Below are 13,652 nucleotides of genomic sequence, written 5' to 3'. Positions count from 1 at the left end.
TGAGAACTTTTCTGGATTCTATATCTGGAAGTGGAATTGCTGTGATGGAAATGGCATTCAGCTTTGATTTTACTATGTACTGCTTAATATTTTTAGACAGTGTTTATACCCGTTGGCACCACCAGTGCGTAAGAGATTTCCTGCTCTACATTTTTGCCAATCTTTGGGAGTTCCTTGTTTTTTGCCTTCCCACTTTCTCTATATAGAACTTGCTATGAAGTCCAGTAGATTTTACTTCAACAATTTTTTATTTCTAGCTCTTCTTTGCCCAGCCACGAAGTAAGAAAAATTTTTGATTCATTTTATCTCGTATTCCTAATCATCTCTGTATTTTTGACTCTACTGCTACAACCTTAGATGAGACCCTTACTTGTTTCCTAAACTATTGCACCAGAGTGAATATTGTAGTCTCTCTATTGGAAATCTCTTCCTGCTCCAATCCATCCTGCTTAAAAGTGCTAGATCAGTATTTCTCATGTAAGTAGTTTACCATTGTTTGCAGTGTTAAATTTAAACACTTAATGTGGTATTCAGGGTTATCTATTATAAGGTCCTAAACTACCTTTTCAACCACTATTTTCTGCATATGGTCTATACACAGCCAGACTAGATTACCTGCATTTATTAATTCATTCAAATAGCTGACATTTAATGCTCTTACTATATTATACAGGTATAGTCTCTGATGATGTAAATAGAATCCTACTTTTATTGAGAGAGTTAAAGGTACCTTATTTTACAAAATGCTTATCAGAGTTATTTAGTAACTCAGGATTTTTTAATATAAATTATTGGTGCTTCCTAAGGAGATTCTAAGATGTTTAGCAAATATTCTAGCTTAGTGAGATTAATGAAGTGAGACTTAACAGTAGTGCCTATGTAGTGCCTCTATTTAATTTATAACAATGTCATATATTGGATAGCTAGTATGTGCAAATAACTGGGCTAATTCTGTTGTAAGAGAGGTAAACTTTCACCTTTTTAGAGTTCTTTTGCCTGGGCCTGGGGGTTAAACTGACATAAGAGCTCAACAGGAGGAAAGCATACAAATTTATGTGGTACAAGTTTTGTGTGACATGGACGTCTGCATAAGGAACGAAGAGTCAGTATTTGAAGATAGTGGCTTGTATAATAGTGGTAGCAGTCAAATTCTGAATGTTTATAAGGTACAAAAAAGTTTCTTTGATTGGGTGGATATGTGATATGAGAAAACGAGAAGACAAGATGAATCCCAATTTGACTTTCTGGCTGAGCAACTGGCAAGATGGTGTTGTCATCAACTGTGAGATGTTGAAGTTTGTCAGATGGAGCAGGTTTGGGATAGGAATGGGGAATTCAGGAGTTTGGTTTTGGATATAGTAGGTGTTTAAGTGTCTAGTAGATACACAAGTGGAGATTGTTGAAAACTTTCCAGAGGAATACCATCTAAATCGAGGTTGAAGAATAAATTGGACATACCAAAGAGGTGATTTATGATGAGATTTGAAAGCATTCTTTATACACTTAAATGAATCTTGGCATTATCTACTTTACCATTCTCTATTTTACTACTACATGGTAATATCTAAACATCTAAAGAGTATTATTTAAAAAGCAATAAGATTTTTTATCTCAACAAATTATTCTGGGTCAAGTTTTCAGAGTATTTCAGCGGCTGCTGTATCCATAAGTTGTACTGGGTGCTTTTACATATATTGATTTTTACCATAGTTCCTTAACAAAACATTACTCCTATTTTACATTTGGAGAAACTGGGTCTGAGAGAGATTAACATTGCCAGAGGTCAGTGATATATTAAGCGATCAGTGTGGATTAAAATGTAGGTCTTTAGATCCTATTGCCCATGTTCCTTATTTTTTAAATGTCTATTTTTTAACTTTGTGAATTTTTAAACTTTTGTTTAATGTTGCAAGGAAGTGGAGTCCTATCATTGGTTAGTATTTTTTGAACTGCAGCTGTCAGTACAGTTGGCTCTTACAGAAGCTCCTCTTCCCCCAGCCTCCATTCCCACGTGTAGTGCTTAATACGTACTTAGAAAACCACAGCTGCTGTCATCGTCGTCTTTATCTCCCCCTCTAGCATGTTGTGGCCTGGGCAATAGCAAATCAAGCTTATTGGAATCGTGTAAATTATAAAACCTCAGAGATTAAGGACTTCCTAATTAATGAACCATTAGTTTTAACGCATGTATTTTGTCTGACAGAAGCCATTTTTTGTTTCTTTCCCTTTATTGGCTGTTTTCTGGGGAGGTGAGTTTGATAAAGAGCTGTTTTTCTGACTGGAAAAGCAATATTCTCTGAGATGCCAATGGCTATTTTCACTGTGAAATTGAACATAAGTCCTTCTATTTCAGTAGGAAATGGGTATATTGGTGTCCATTGAAACGTTTGCTTTTGCGGTAATGATGCCATATTTCAAATACTTAAACGTTTGCCTTTAGATCAAAATTATGTCTTAAATTTCATGAAACTTGATACTGTATGTATTTATATGTTTTGAAAGACATACTTAAGAGCAAGTAATTTCAGATATTCTTCAGACAAGAAATATTAAAGCCCTGCTGTGGATTCACAAAGCCTATAATTTAGGACATAGGTAGGAAATTCACCTAGCCTTTATGTTTCTGTTCTGTAAGTATATGGCTTTATTTCAAGTGTACTGGTTTTTACATTTAAAAACATTTTATGCTGTTTTTCAAAGAAAGAAAAAATACATATTCATCCATCTTTTTCCTTTCTTTAAAGTCTACTCTTTCATTATTTTACCCCAAATACTTGAGTAAAATTTAAGTTCACTGTAATCATTAAATGAACTTTTTAAGTAAACAAAAATATTCATTGGCCCCAAAACACCCTTCTTTATTGTAACTAAATAATCTGTGTAATTTCATATTTTAGTTAATTCCATCCAGGAGTAGAAGTATATATCCTGAACATTTCTACTTATACATAAAATATATCAGTACATGTGCTGAATGTTTGTGTATTCTTTGACTATTTTGTTTTAATTTTTTATGTGTAGGGTTTTGTCTTTAATTCAGTTGGGGAAAAAGAAAAATGACAAGTCAATCAGAAAATTTTCTGTAGAAAATATCTTATTTTTAAAAATAATTTTACTGAACCAAATCTGTTACATCCCTTATTAATTGGAGAGCCCAAGTAATGAATATTCTGATTATTTTTTCCCAGAATGCTTTCTCTTAACATAATTGAAATTTTTACTTCATGTATTTGTACAAGTATAAAATTGAATTATTTTTGATGATTTGAAGAAGGCAGAGGGCTTCTGGATCCTGATTTAAGAGTGAGCTGTTATTAATCTTGTTTGAAAAATAGTAAAAACAAAAATTAAATATGGGTCTTAATTTGATAATTTGAGCAACGAAACTAGTTTTGTAAACAAAGCATAATGAAATAATTAAGGTGTAATGGTAATTAAAAAACACCAGAGATTTGTCATATGGGGGATACAATTAATTGCTAAGTGAGTGATAGGAAAAGGTATAATACCAGGAGTTGAGATAAAAGAATGGTGGTCACTAGATTGAGTGGTGAAGGATCCTTTAAGGAAAAGGATCCTGAGCTTCAAGCATTGAAGAACATCAAACATATAGTTTTATAACATCTTTATCAAGGTATAATTTACATACAAGGCAGGTCTGCGGGGGCGACTTGTTGATCTGGGCAGTCTAGTAACCTTAATGTTGCTATGTAATTGTAGATTGGATATTGTGAATAGTGCTGCCATAAATTTAGGGGTGCAGATGTCTTTCTTGAACTGGGCTTCTGCATTCCTTATGTATGTATGTTTGTGTATATGTATGTGTGTATGTATGTATTTATCCATCCATGCATCCATTCAATCATTCATCCATTTATTATCTGTCAACCTACCTATCTGTGTATCTTTCTGTCATTACTGTACAACTAGATGAGTAACATTATGTTTACTAGACTCCTCCCATCACGCACGTGCCACCAAATACCCCGTTGCAGTCACTGTCCATGAGCATAGTAAGGTACTGTAGAATCCCTACTTGTGTTTTCTGTGTTTTATTGCCCTGACTGTGACACCCCTCCCACATTATATATTCTTATTCTAATGTGTCCTTACTTCCCCCTTCCCTAAAGGTAAGTAACTCTAATGTTTGGTAAGATGATGCAGCTCCACACGGCTGGGCAGTGCCCCGCCCCGCCACCCCCCGTGGGTGGAGTTTGTATGCGGAGCACTGTTGCCTGGAGATTCCATGATGTCACAGTGGTGCCTCAGTCCTAGAGACATAATGTGTGTGCTGAGAGGAGCAGTTGTGATTAAGGTGAGGTGGACACTGACCAACTTGACAGCATCAGGGTAAATGGAATCCAGAGCCAAGGTACAGTGTGTTCCTTTTCATTTTGTTCTCACTACTTCACAGTTACATGAACAACATTATGGTTCCTAGACTACCCCCACTGTCAAGTCCCCTCGACGTAGCCCTTAAGGGTCGCTGTCCATCAGCACAGAATATGCTGTAGTTGTGCTGCTAATCATCGCTATGTTATACGGACCTACCTAAGCATGCCATCGGTCCACACCCTGTGTGCCACTCATAATGCCCCATTTTCCCTCTCTCCCTTCCCTCCTAAGCCATCCTCCTCAGTCCCATTCCCTTTGGTAACTGTGAGTCCATTCTTGGGTTCAGTGCGGCTGCTACTGTCCTTTTCTATCACTCCTTTTCTTTTATCTGGTACTCCACAGGTGAGTGAAATCAGTTGACACTTGTCGTTCTCTGCGTGGCTTATTTCGCTGAGCATGATACCCTCTACCTCCATCCATTTTGTTGCACATGTTATGATTGCTTTCTGCATATGGCGGTATAATATTACACTTTTCATCCTCTGATAGACACTTACCTTGTCTGTTGTGGACAGTGCTGTGTTAATTACATGGGTGCACAGGTCTTTTTTAAACTGGGCTGCTGTATTCTAGTGTTTATTTCTGTATGTCCGGATGTATGAATATATTTAGTTAGTTCATTAATCACTTGTATATCTGTTATTTATTTATTTATTTATAATTAGACTTCATCTACGTGAGTCATATGTAGTTTAGTAAACTGCCCCCCACAATGAGATGCCCCGAGATACCTCATTGCAGTCACTGTCCAGGAGCATATTAAGATGCTGTAGAATCCCTTGTTGTCTTCTCTGTGTCGTACGTCATTCCCCGTGCCCCCCTTCCGCTTTATGTATGCCAAAGGTAATGTGCACATTCGCCCCCGCTCCGCCTGACATTTTCCTCCGTTCCCACCTGTCCACCTCCATCCCTTTCCCTTTGGTAAATATTAGTCCACTCTTGTGGTGCCGTTTTTCTTCTTCGGATGTCTCTTGGTTCCCCTCCTGCACAGGCGAGTGATATCATTTGATACTTGTGTTTCTCCACCTGCCTGCCTTATTACACTGAGTATGATGCCCTCTCACACCATCCGTGTTTGTGCAAATGGTGGGATTTGTTTTCCTATTACTGAATAATATTCCATTGTTCATCTACTGATGGACACTGAGCTTGGCTATTGAGAATAGTGCTGTGGTAATCATAGGGATGCACGTGTCGCTTTTAAACTGGGGGCGGCAATGTCTCATTCATTCATTCATCTGTTTATTCATTTATTTTTTTTTCATGAATCTTCAATTATGTGGATAACATCATGATTATTACACTCCCCCCATCACCAACGTAGGAATGGTTAAGGGACTAAGAAGGTTGGTTGTGAAGGACGGTTGCAGGCTGGTAAGGGGGCATTACGATTAGCTCACATAATGTGGGGGGGGAATTCTATAGGGAAGGCAGTATAGTTCAGAGAATTCAAGCAGTGATTCTGTAGGATCTTACTATGCTGGTGAACAGTGAGTGTAATGGGGTCTGGGGGGCGACTTGATGATCTGGGCAGTCTAGTAACCTTAATGTTCCTTATGTAATTTTAGATTGGTTATTGTGAATAGTGCTGCCATAAATTTAGGGGTGCAGATGTCTTTCTTGAGCTGGGTTGCTGCATTCCTTATTTATGTATGTTTGTATGTATGTACGTGTGTATGTATGTATTCATCCATCCATGCATCCATTCATTCATTCATTCATTCATTCATTCATTTATTATCTGTCTACCTATCTATCCATGGATGTTTCTGTCATTAATGTACAATTAGATGAGTTCCATTATGTTTACTAGACTCCCCCCATCACGCACGTGCCCCCAGATACCCCATTGCAGTCACTGTCCATGAGCATAGTAAGATACTGTAGAATCCCTACTTGTCTTTTCTGTGTTTTTCCGCCCTGTCTGTGACACCCCTCCCACATTATATATTCTTCTTCTAATGTGTCCTTACTTCGCCCCTCCCTAATCCCTCCATTCCCACCCATACACCTCAGTCTCTTTCCCTCTGTTAACTTTTAGTCCATTCTTGGGCTTTCTGAGACTGCTGCTGTTTCCTTCTTCAGTTTTTTGTTTGTTCTGATACAGTAATGATGAGTGATATCATTATACATATACAGATATTTATATATATATATATATATATATATATGTATGTAGATAAGTAACTCTAATGTTTGCTAAGATGATGCAGCTCCACAAGGCTGGGCAGTACCCCCCCCCCCCGTGGGTGGAGTTTGTAAGCGCAGCACTGTTGCCTGGAGATTCCACGATGTCACAGTGGTGCCTCTGTCCTAGAGACATAATGTGTATGCTGAGAGGAGCAGGTGTGATTCGGGTGATGTGGACACTGACCAACTTGACAGCATCAGGCTAAATGGAATCCAGAACCAAGGTACTGTGTGTTCCTTTTCATTTTGTTGTCACTACTTCAAAGTAACATGAACAACATTATGGTTCCTAAGACTACCCCCACTGTCAAGTCCCCACCACGTAGCCAGTAAGAGTCGCTGCACAACAGCCCAGGAATATGCTGTAGAAGTGCTGCTGATCATCGCTATGTTATACGGACCTACCTAAGCTTGCCGCCGGGCTACACCCTGTGTGCCACTCATAATGCCCCATTTTCCCTCTTTCCCTTCCCTCCTAAGCCATCCTCCTCAGTCCCATTCCCTTTGGTAACTGTGAGTCCATTCTTGGGTTCGGTGCGGCTGCTACTGTCCTTTTCTATCACTCCTTTTCTTTTTTGTGGTACTCCACGGGTGAGTGAAATCAGTTGACACTTGTCTTTCTCTGCGTGGCTTATTTCGCTGAGCATGATACCCTCTACCTCCCTCCATGTTGTTGCACATGGTAGGATTGGTTTCTGCATATGGAAGAATAATATTCCACTTTTCATCCTCTGATAGACACTTACCTTGTCTGTTGTTGTGGACAGTGCTGTGATAATTACATGGGTGCACAGGTCTTTTTTAAACTGGGCTGCTGTATTCTAGTGTTTACTTCTGTATGTCCGGATGTATGAATATATTTAGTTAGTTCATTACTCACTTGCATATCTTTTATTTATTTATTTATTTATTTATCATTACTCTTCATCTACGTGAGTCTCATGTAGTTTAGTAAACTGCCCCCCACAATGAGATGCCCCCAGATACCTCATTGCAGTCACTGTCAGTGAGCATATTAAGATGCTGTAGAATCCCTTGTTGTCTTCTCTGTGTCGTACGTCCCTCACCGTGCCCACCCTTCTGCTTCATGCATGCCAAAGGTAATGTGCACATTCGCCCCCGCTCCGCCTGACAATTTCCTCCGTTCCCACCTGTCCACCTCCATCCCTTTCCCTTCGGTAACTGTTAGTCCACTCTTGTGGTGCCGTTTTCCTTCTTCGGATGTCTCTTGGTTCCCCTCCTGCACACGCGAGTGATTATCATTTGATACTTGTGTTTCTCCACCTGCCTGCCTTATTACACTGAGTATGATGCCCTCTCACACCATCCGTGTTTCTGCAAATGGTGGGATTTGTTTTCCTATGACTGAATAATATTCCATTGTTCATCTACTGATGGCCACTGAGCTTGGCTATTGAGAATAGTGCTGTGGTAATCATAGGGATGCACGTGGCACTTTTAAACTGGGGGCGGCCATGTCTCATTCATTCATTCATCTGTTTATTCATTTATTTTTTTATCATGAATCTACAATTATGTGGATAACATCATGTTTATTACACTCCCCCCATCACCAACGTAGGAATGGTTAAGGGACTAAGAAGGCTGGTTGTGAAGGACGGTTGCGGGCTGGTAAGGGGGCATTACGATTAGCTCACATAATGTGGGGGGGAATTCTATAGGGAAGGCAGTATAGTTCAGAGAATTCAAGCAGTGATTCTGTAGGATCTTACTATGCTGGTGAACAGTGAGTGTAATGGGGTCTGGGGGGCGACTTGATGATCTGGGCAGTCTAGTAACCTTGAGGTTCCTTATGTAATTGTACATTGGTTATTGTGAATAGTGCTGCCATAAATTTAGGGGTACAGATGTCTTTCTAGAACTGGGCTGCTGCATTCTTTATGTATGTATGTTTGTATGTATGTATGTGTGTATGTATGTATTCATCCATCCATGCATCCATTCATTCATTCATTCATTTACTATCTGTCTACCTATCTGTCCATGGATGTTTCTGTTATTAATGCACAATTAGAGGAGTTCCATTATGTTTACTAGACTCCCCCCATCACGCACGTGCTCCCAGATACCCCATTGCAGTCACTGTCCATGAGCATAGTAAGATACTGTAGAAACCCTACTTGTCTTTTCTGTGTTTTTCCGCCCTGTCTGTGACACCCCTCCCACATTATATATTCTTCTTCTAATGTGTCCTTACTTCGCCCCTCCCTAATCCCTCCATTCCCACCTATACAGCTCAGTCTCTTCCCCTCTGTTAACTTTTAGTCCATTCTTGGGTTTTCTGAGACTGCTGCTGTTTCCTTCTTCAGTTTTTTGTTTGTTTTGATACTGTAATGATGAGTGATATTATTATACATATATAGATATTTATATATATATATATATATATGTATGTATGTAGGTAAGTAACTCTAATGTTTGCTAAAATGATGCACCTCCGCACGTCTGGGCACTGCCCCTCCCCCCCCCCCGTGGGTGGAGTTTGTAAGCGCAGCACTGTTGCCTGGAGATTCCACGATGTCACAGTGGTGCCTCTGTCCTAGAGACATAATGTGTATGCTGAGAGGAGCAGGTGTGATTCCGGTGAGGTGGACACTGACCAACTTGACAGCATCAGGCTAAATGGAATCCAGAGCCAAGGTACTGTGTGTTCCTTTTCATTTTGTTGTCACTACTTCAAAGTTACATGAACAACATTATGGATCCTAGACTACCCCCACTGTCAAGTCCCCAGCACGTAGCTCGTAAGAGTCGCTGTCCAACAGCCCAGGAATATGCTGTAGAAGTGCTGCTGATCATCGCTATGTTATACGGACCTACCTAAGCTTGCCGCCGGGCCACACCCTGTGTGCCACTCATAATGCCCCATTTTCCCTCTCTCCCTTCCCTCCTAAGCCATCCTCCTCAGTCCCATTCCCTTTGGTAACTGTGAGTCCATTCTTGGGTTCGGTGCGCCTGCTACTGTCCTTTTCTATCACTCCTTTTCTTTTCTCTGGTTCTCCACAGGTGAGTGAAATCAGTTGACACTTGTCTTTGTCTGTGTGGCTTATTTCGCGGAGCATGATACCCTCTACCTCCCTCCATGTTGTTGCACATGGTAGGATTGGTTTCTGCCTATGGCAGAATAATATTCCACTTTTCATCCTCTGATAGACACTTACCTTGTCTGTTGTTGTGGACAGTGCTGTGATAATTATACGCGTGCACAGGTCTTTTTTAAACTGGGCTGCTGTATTCTAGTGTTTATTTCTGTATGTCCGGATGTATGAATATATTTAGTTAGTTCCTTACTCACTTACATATCTGTTATTTATTTATTTATTTATCATTAGTCTTCATCTACGTGAGTCTCATGTAGTTTAGTAAACTGCCCCCCACAATGAGATGCCCCCAGATACCTCATTGCAGTCACTGTCCATGAGCATATTAAGATGCTGTAGAATCCCTTGTTGTCTTCTCTGTGTCGTACGTCCCTCCCCTTGCCCCCCTTCTGCTTGATGCATGCCAAAGGTAATGTGCACATTCGCCCCCGCTCCGCCTGACATTTTCCTCCGTTCCCACCTGTCCACCTCCATCCCTTTCCCTTTGGTAGCTGTTAGTCCACTCTTGTTGTGCCGTTTTTCTTCTTCGGATGTCTCTTGGTTCCCCTCCTGCACACGCGAGTGATTATCATTTGATCCTTGTGTTTCTCCACCTGCCTGCCTTATTACACTGAGTATGATGCCCTCTCACACCATCCGTGTTTCTGCAAATGGTGGGATTTGTTTTCCTATGACTGAATAATATTCCATTGTTCATCTACTGATGGACACTGAGCTTGGCTATTGAGAATAGTGCTGTGGTAATCATAGGGATGCACGTGTCGCTTTTAAACTGGGGGCGGCCATGTCTCATTCATTCATTCATCTGTTTATTCATTTATTTTTTTATCATGAATCTACAATTATGTGGATAACATCATGTTTATTACACTCCCCCCATCACCAACGTAGGAATGGTTAAGGGACTAAGAAGGCTGGTTGTGAAGGACGGTTGCAGGCTGGTAAGGGGGCATTACGATTAGCTCACATAATGTGGGGGGGAATTCTATAGGGAAGGCAGTATAGTTCAGAGAATTCAAGCAGTGATTCTGTAGGATCTTACTATGCTGGTGAACAGTGAGTGTAATGGGGTCTGGGGGGCGACTTGATGATCTGGGCAGTCTAGTAACCTTAATGTTCCTTATGTAATTGTAGACTGGTTATTGTGAATAGTGCTGCCATAAATTTAGGGGTGCAGATGTCTTTCTAGAACTGGGTTGCTGCATTCTTTATGTATGTATGTTTGTATGTATGTGTGTATGTATGTATTCATCCATCCATGCATCCATTCATTCATTCATTCATTTATTATCTGTCTACCTATCTATCCATGGATGTTTCTGTCATTAATGCACAATTAGATGAGTTCCATTATGTTTACTAGACTCCCCCCATCACGCACTTGCCCCCAGATACCCCATTGCAGTCACTGTCCATGAGCATAGTAAGATACTGTAGAATCCCTACTTGTCTTTTCTGTGTTTTTCCGCCCTGTCTGTGACACCCCTCCCACAATATATATTCTTCTTCTAATGTGTCCTTACTTCGCCCCTCCCTAATCCCTCCATTCCCACCCATACACCTCAGTCTCTTTCCCTCTGTTAACTTTTAGTCCATTCTTGGGTTTTCTGAGACGGCTTCTGTTTCCTTCTTCAGTTTTTTGTTTGTTCTGATACTGTAATAATGAGTGATATCATTATACATATATAGATATTTATTTATATATATATATATATGTATGTAGGTACGTAACTCTAATGTTTGCTAAGATGATGCAGCTCCGCACAGCTGGGCACTGCCCCCCCCCGTGGGTGGAGTTTGTAAGCGCAGCACTGTTGCCTGGAGATTCCACGATGTCACAGTGGTGCCTCTGTCCTAGAGACATAATGTGTATGCTGAGAGGAGCAGGTGTGATTCGGGTGATGTGGACACTGACCAACTTGACAGCATCAGGCTAAATGGAATCCAGAACCAAGGTACTGTGTGTTCCTTTTCATTTTGTTGTCACTACTTCAAAGTAACATGAACAACATTATGGTTCCTAAGACTACCCCCACTGTCAAGTCCCCACCACGTAGCCAGTAAGAGTCGCTGCACAACAGCCCAGGAATATGCTGTAGAAGTGCTGCTGATCATCGCTATGTTATACGGACCTACCTAAGCTTGCCGCCGGGCCACACCCTGTGTGCCACTCATAATGCCCCATTTTCCCTCTTTCCCTTCCCTCCTAAGCCATCCTCCTCAGTCCCATTCCCTTTGGTAACTGTGAGTCCATTCTTGGGTTCGGTGCGGCTGCTACTGTCCTTTTCTATCACTCCTTTTCTTTTTTGTGGTACTCCACGGGTGAGTGAAATCAGTTGACACTTGTCTTTCTCTGCGTGGCTTATTTCGCTGAGCATGATACCCTCTACCTCCCTCCATGTTGTTGCACATGGTAGGATTGGTTTCTGCATATGGAAGAATAATATTCCACTTTTCATCCTCTGATAGACACTTACCTTGTCTGTTGTTGTGGACAGTGCTGTGATAATTACATGGGTGCACAGGTCTTTTTTAAACTGGGCTGCTGTATTCTAGTGTTTACTTCTGTATGTCCGGATGTATGAATATATTTAGTTAGTTCATTACTCACTTGCATATCTTTTATTTATTTATTTATTTATTTATCATTACTCTTCATCTACGTGAGTCTCATGTAGTTTAGTAAACTGCCCCCCACAATGAGATGCCCCCAGATACCTCATTGCAGTCACTGTCAGTGAGCATATTAAGATGCTGTAGAATCCCTTGTTGTCTTCTCTGTGTCGTACGTCCCTCACCGTGCCCACCCTTCTGCTTCATGCATGCCAAAGGTAATGTGCACATTCGCCCCCGCTCCGCCTGACAATTTCCTCCGTTCCCACCTGTCCACCTCCATCCCTTTCCCTTCGGTAACTGTTAGTCCACTCTTGTGGTGCCGTTTTCCTTCTTCGGATGTCTCTTGGTTCCCCTCCTGCACACGCGAGTGATTATCATTTGATACTTGTGTTTCTCCACCTGCCTGCCTTATTACACTGAGTATGATGCCCTCTCACACCATCCGTGTTTCTGCAAATGGTGGGATTTGTTTTCCTATGACTGAATAATATTCCATTGTTCATCTACTGATGGCCACTGAGCTTGGCTATTGAGAATAGTGCTGTGGTAATCATAGGGATGCACGTGGCACTTTTAAACTGGGGGCGGCCATGTCTCATTCATTCATTCATCTGTTTATTCATTTATTTTTTTATCATGAATCTACAATTATGTGGATAACATCATGTTTATTACACTCCCCCCATCACCAACGTAGGAATGGTTAAGGGACTAAGAAGGCTGGTTGTGAAGGACGGTTGCGGGCTGGTAAGGGGGCATTACGATTAGCTCACATAATGTGGGGGGGAATTCTATAGGGAAGGCAGTATAGTTCAGAGAATTCAAGCAGTGATTCTGTAGGATCTTACTATGCTGGTGAACAGTGAGTGTAATGGGGTCTGGGGGGCGACTTGATGATCTGGGCAGTCTAGTAACCTTGAGGTTCCTTATGTAATTGTACATTGGTTATTGTGAATAGTGCTGCCATAAATTTAGGGGTACAGATGTCTTTCTAGAACTGGGCTGCTGCATTCTTTATGTATGTATGTTTGTATGTATGTATGTGTGTATGTATGTATTCATCCATCCATGCATCCATTCATTCATTCATTCATTTACTATCTGTCTACCTATCTGTCCATGGATGTTTCTGTTATTAATGCACAATTAGAGGAGTTCCATTATGTTTACTAGACTCCCCCCATCACGCACGTGCTCCCAGATACCCCATTGCAGTCACTGTCCATGAGCATAGTAAGATACTGTAGAAACCCTACTTGTCTTTTCTGTGTTTTTCCGCCCTGTCTGTGACACCCCTCCCACATTATATATTCTTCTTCTAATGTGTCC

The sequence above is a fragment of the Manis pentadactyla genome, chromosome 6 (genome assembly GCF_030020395.1).
Source record: "Manis pentadactyla isolate mManPen7 chromosome 6, mManPen7.hap1, whole genome shotgun sequence".
NCBI classification, from domain to species: Eukaryota; Metazoa; Chordata; class Mammalia; order Pholidota; family Manidae; genus Manis; species Manis pentadactyla.
Note: the sequence above shows the minus strand (reverse complement) of the source record.